We start from the raw sequence: 6,402 nt of genomic DNA on the forward strand, positions 1-6,402 counted from the left end.
GTATACAATAGAAGGTATCATCAAAGATTGCAAGACAACAAAAATTCCAAAGGTTTCTCAAAAAAATGTGTCTAAAGGTTTGACATATGGTATTGAGGTGTGGGAAGAGGCCAAGAAGCATTTTTTTTGCAAGAACAAGCTTGTGGTAAAGGGGCAAGAATATTGGTAAAAAAAACTTTGTGAATGCAGGACATGGGACCAAACCAAAAGGCATGTTTTACAGTCTCTTTGTTAGCACAAAAAGGACAAGGGAGAGTAAGGGAAATGAAGGATAGACAATCTTCAATGGGGAGCTAAACATGGCAAGCAATAAGTTGGTTTTGGGCTTGGCTTTGGATTACAAATCTAAATGCTAAGCTTATTCCACTTTGAGTGCTTAAACTTGTAGTTCTACTTGTGATTAAGGTGGATAGATAGAGGAAAGGTTGGCAGGAATTGTCTGTAAACAACTATAAGTGGCTGGAAAGCACAAAAAATTGTAATTGTTAGGCCATTTCCAGTCCATAAGAGATTTGTCATGGCAAGGGGTAGACAATAAAGAGAATAATTTTGATGTATCTAATCCTTGGATTTGAGTAATAGGAGGTTTAAGGGGCAACTTGAATTGAGAATTGAGATCATGCCATTTTTTTCAATTAAATCCAATTAGGTTCTAGAGGTCTCAAAAAATTTGAATGTCTTTGATAAAAAGGCATTTCCATTTGAGGAATTTGTTAGTAGCTAGAGGCCATTGTTAAGTTGAATGAGGCATGTCAGTGCACCAAGATGGTATTCAAAAAGGGGGCTATAGGTGGACACCTTTTTTCTGGAATCAAGTAAACTTGATTTTAGAAAAATCATTTGAGGGTCATGCACTCAAACTGAGAAAATGTGTAAAATACAAAAATTGTACAACTCTAAATCTAGTTTCTAAACTACAAAGGTATTTTTTTAAAAAAATGGATAGTATTTAAAGGGTCAAACTATGCACATACAGAAAAACATAACATAGTTGTTATATTGTTTACTAAAAAATATAACATAGTTATTTTTGTGTGCTCTAGAAAATATATAGTTATATTTAGTATTTTGTAAAACCCTTTGCTAGGATGATAGATAAGAGAATTTGTGTATTTTTTGTAATTTTCTGACAAGTAATTTTATCTATAATTATTTTAAGTGGCCCCATCCTAAAATTTTGGTACCTCTTCATGTGTTGGGCATAACTTGCATCAAAATAATCTAAAATCAACACCTTTTTTTAAGTGTAGAAAAATTATATGCAACTTATTTTTTATTTTGTTATGTAGATCAATTTTTTTAAGGAAAATGGTAAACGTATGTTTGAGATGACTGTATAGACGTATGTCTAAGAGGACTATGAAGACACTGATATAGAAAAATTAACTTCACAATGCTAATGTTGTCCAAGAATTATAAAAAAATTATATGGTTAGAAAGGTAAGAAAACGTGTGAGATTATGGTGGTAATTTTAGAGATACCTACTTCACCATTTGCAAACCTAATAAAGTCAAAGACGAGAATTGATCTTAGAAGATGAATTTTTTTCTAAAGCAATAAAAATAGAGGGAAAATATCAACTCAAGACTTTGGGTCATTTAACAGGCCTATTAACGAGCCTAAATGAAATTGCAATATGCTTAGTAAAATTAAATTGTCGTACTAGCCATAACATGATTGCATTATATCTATGTAAAAGTAAATATTAATCTCAAATTGGTTTTGACATATAAGTGACAATATACTTAATTCATTTACTTAGTTCATGCCAAACAAGTAATGCATGACGAACATAAGTTGTCAGATAGTATATGTCGAGTGAGAGATATTTAGTATGTGCCAAGTAACTAGTAAGTGTCGAGTCACTCAAGTGCCAAGCAGATAGTATGTGCTGAGTTATTCAAATGTTGAGTGATTAATGGATGCTGAGTCATTCAAAGGCCAAGTTACAACATTGAAGTTGCAGTTGATGCTAAGAATCAGGGACATCAAGTGCTGAGTAATACAGTTTAGACATAGTTGTTTGTAATGGCACAAACTTTGATGTAAACCATTTTTGAGCCGAGAAGGATTGTTTTGCGATCTTAGATGATAAGAATGAATCTTTATTGTGAATCACTATGCATTACATATAACAAATTGGAAAAAGGGAAGGATTAAGTGACAATATGGGTGAATCACAATCGTTGATTCATATCGAACCCAAAGTTACCTAGGTCTTCTTAAGGAGGACAAACCCTAAACTTTTTATGAATGTAGTAATGAGAAAAGAGAGAAGTTTGCATGCATAAACAGAGCATTCATGGTGACTAAGTTGTGATACATAGCAGAATCAATTAGGGAACAAAGGAAAGGAATTAGAAGACAACAGAGACATCTGATAAAAAAGGATCAAGTACACATCAGGAAAGAGGTGATCTATCATCAAGCAATAGAGTGCTGACCTAAGGATCATTAATGAGACATTCTAATAGGTGAATTAGTTTAATCTCTTAGCAAAGTAGTCTTAAAGGGTTGTTGTAAATCCTTTAATAGGGTGCTTAAGTTTCATTGTAAGTTAAAGTCCTTTTACCAAGCACACTTCTAACAGGGTGTTGAAATTCTTTAATAGGGTAAGATCTAACAATCTTGTAAGCCTTTAACAGTGCATACCTTTCACAAGGTAGATCATGTTTTATGATCAAAACATTGTAACTATCATTGGATACACTTTATTACAATAGTAGTGGAGGTTTGTGGGTTTCATCCCCATCCCAATTTTGCCTTCTCCTTAGAGGGTTTGTGGGTAACCAAATATCTTGTGTCATACATGTGTTGAATATTTTTACTTTCATGCTATGGATGTATATGGTTAATTTGGTATTTGAGTTTACATATATAGATTGTGAGATGGATGTGTGGTGAATTATTTTGAGGTTGAAGTTTTAAGTGTTGATTCACCCCACCCCCCTCTCAAAGTCTACTTTCCCTATTGTATTTCCAACAATTGGTATCATAACCTAGTTCTCTAAAAGTAAAGGTTTGCAACTTTGAGGAAAGATCTTGGAGATGGAAGTCTACAAGTTGGAAAAGACTATTGAGAACCAAAAGATTGAAATACAACTTTCCCTACATTAGCTAAATGAAGCAAGAAATGAGTTAAAGAGATCACTGGAGAGAAGGAAGGAAATAACTATTGAAGAGAATGACACACATTACCAAGAGATTGACACTACTAAATTGTTTGTAAATGGAAACACAAGTGAATTTGATGCAACAGTTGCAGATTTGATGGTAAAGAATAGAGCCCTAATTGAAGAGGTCAAAAATCTCAAGAGAAAACAAGAAGTCCAATCAATATTGTTGTGTGAGGTGATTGAGCAAAAGAAGAAGGTTGAAGAGGAAAAAGTCATGATTGAAGATGACAAAAGGATATTGACTAATAGACTAGAAGAGAAAACATTAGAGGTAAATAGGATTGCTCACATACAATTGCAAACATTGAATCAAATGATGATTGCAAATCATGAAGTGAATGGAAAAGATATTGAGATCACAAAACTAATGTTGTAGAATGAACAACTGAGAAATGATCTGAAAAGAGAAAAAGAGTTTGTTGAAAGCTTCAATAGACCTAGTAAAGCTATCAAGTACTTTGAGCAATTGATGAGATCTCTTAGATCCAATAGTGATACTTCTGGATTGGGTTACACTAGTATTGAAGAAGGAGAAACATCCAAAAGTGGTGAAGAAAAAAGTAACAAAGGTAAGAACTCCAAACCTACTTGTCATAATTATGGTAAGATATGTCATCTTGCCAATGTTTGCAGGAGCAAGACTAAAAATTAGAATCCTATGCAGAAGTTCATGGGTCATCACCACAAATGCAACAAACAAGGACATCAAGCACGTGAATGTAGAAACAAGACTACAAGCACACAAAGATTTGGTGGATATTGCTATAGTTTTCAAAAGTATGGACATAGAGCATATGAGTACAGATCCAAGCCTAAATGGCCGAGTCCAAGCATATCCAAGGTAGATGAAGTTACATCATTTGGTGATGTGAACTTGGATAAAGTGATTGAGTTGCCAAAGTTTGATCTTCAACTATCACTATTGAATAGATGAGCATACTACAGGATGCTGTTGCAAAGAAGAAAAACCAAGGACTGCTTAGAAGGGATCATTGACAGAAGCAAGCTTTGCTAGATATCAAGGAAAATTGTCTTGATGCATTTAGCCTAACAGCACCAAAAGAAACAAAGCCTATCATAGAGTAGTTAACCAACTTAGCTGAGAAGGTTAATGACACAGACCTAGATTCAAATGTGAAATTACTTGAATGGTCTGAAACAAAGTTTCGAAATAAGGTTATTGAAAAGATATCAAGTGCTATTGCACTATTACAGGTTGAGTTAGTGACCAAAGTTGATAATGTGAAGAAGGTATTGCAAAAATTTTCTCTTTATACACCAAATTGTGCAATCCAACACTTTTCACATAGGAAGTCAGGAGCCACATAATATATTTGGAGAGTCATATGCAGTCAATTGCCATAACTCTACCAAGATCTCCAATCCAAAGTGAGAAACATTTCAAGAATTTCCTAAACTCCTAGAGTGAGTTAGCAGTACTACATGCAGATGAAGCAAACATAAGGGCTAAATTGATTAGCATTCAGTCTTAACTAACTCCACATATGGAGATACTGTAGTAGGAATTAGCCTTTTATGAAACACTCATGAAGAAAGATCTGCATCTTTCTACTCATGACGGCTTAGTACACCTTGCTGCCAAGTTGGCCATCTAAATCAAATCATTGGAGGTAGCTTGTGACAATTAGAATGTTGCTTTAAAAATTACGCTTAAGGTCCATGAAACATTTTTGGACAAAGACACTATAAGTGTATAACCCTTTGACATAAGTATCAAAAAGGAGGAGAAATAAGAGAAAAAGAAGTATGATAATGAAGGAGATAATATTTTGGGGGGAGCTACTATTTTTGGGAAAGGGGGAGTTAATGAAAAAAACAGAGCACATAAACCAGCTTATGCAAATCTACTCAATAGGAGGAATGATTCTGGTTCAAATACAGGAAAACACAATTAACTCATGGGGAGTTATTGAATTTTGAGGTATGACTGATGAGTCATAAGTTTTTTGTAAAACTTTGAAGTTTTGAAATTTTGTATGTCAGTGGATATTATCTAAGTTATGCTTGAAAGGCTTAAGGTTAGTCATGCATGAGCAAGTATTTTTCCACTCATGTCAAAGGGAGAGATTGTTAATCTCAAATTGGTTTTGACATATGAGTGACAATATTCTTAAGTAATTTACTTAGTTCATGTCGAACAAGTAATACATGTTGAGCAAAAGTTGTCAGTTAGTATATGCTAAGCAAGAGATATTTAGTATATGTTGAGTAACTGTCATGACCCCTCATAAAGAGAATCCTATAATTATAATTGGATAAGATTAATACTAATTAATATACTATTATCGATTATTTTCCAAAGAAATAATATTGATATAGATAAATATCTATGATCTAATTTTAATAATATAAATTATTATTATCATAATAACTCTACTTAATTGTTCATAATAGTATAATCTACCACTCATAATAAGTTATTTATAATAACATAAATTATCATTCATAATAATATATATAAAGTTATTTATTATTATATATATGAATTCAATATATATATATATGTATATATATATGAATTTACTTATTATCATTCATAATAATATATATATCTAACCGATGAGATTTACATAGAGACAATTTAAATATAAATTTAATAAAATACAAAATGAACTAAAAAAACTATCACATACTCTTAATTAAATATAACTCTTATACCATTTAACATACATAGGCTAATGACAAATCGAATCATAATAATAATAATAATAATAACTCATGATCAACGCACAAGCCTAAAACCAAACCCACATTATATTTTAATCAAATACATTAAGCTCCCGAAGGAGTACATCACCAAGGGTCACGTCACCCCATACACTTATTTAAGAATACGGGCGTAGCAGATGGATAGAGGATGGAGGAAAAAAGCAATAACAAAAAGGCACCAAGTCAACTGTGCAAAACCGCCAGACCGAACAGTAAGGATTAATACAAATTTAGCAAAGTAAAAGAAAAGAATGAAAATGGAATAAATTTGCAAGTCAACATGCGAATAGTACTGGTATAGGTGGCATCAGATCACAGGGTAGAGTGAGACCTTGGATTACGTGGAAAGTGATCCTTCTTTGATATACGTACCTTCACCTATCCATACAATAATCAAGATCATCATTATATTATTGCTTCAAGATTATCGATGGAATACTAGAGTTAATAAAAATTATTTTTAAGAGAGAAATATATAATTAGAATATATTCCTA

This window comes from Cupressus sempervirens, chromosome 10 (assembly GCF_028749045.1).
Source record: "Cupressus sempervirens isolate cs-2001-9-10 chromosome 10, ASM2874904v1, whole genome shotgun sequence".
NCBI lineage: Eukaryota > Viridiplantae > Streptophyta > Pinopsida > Cupressales > Cupressaceae > Cupressus > Cupressus sempervirens.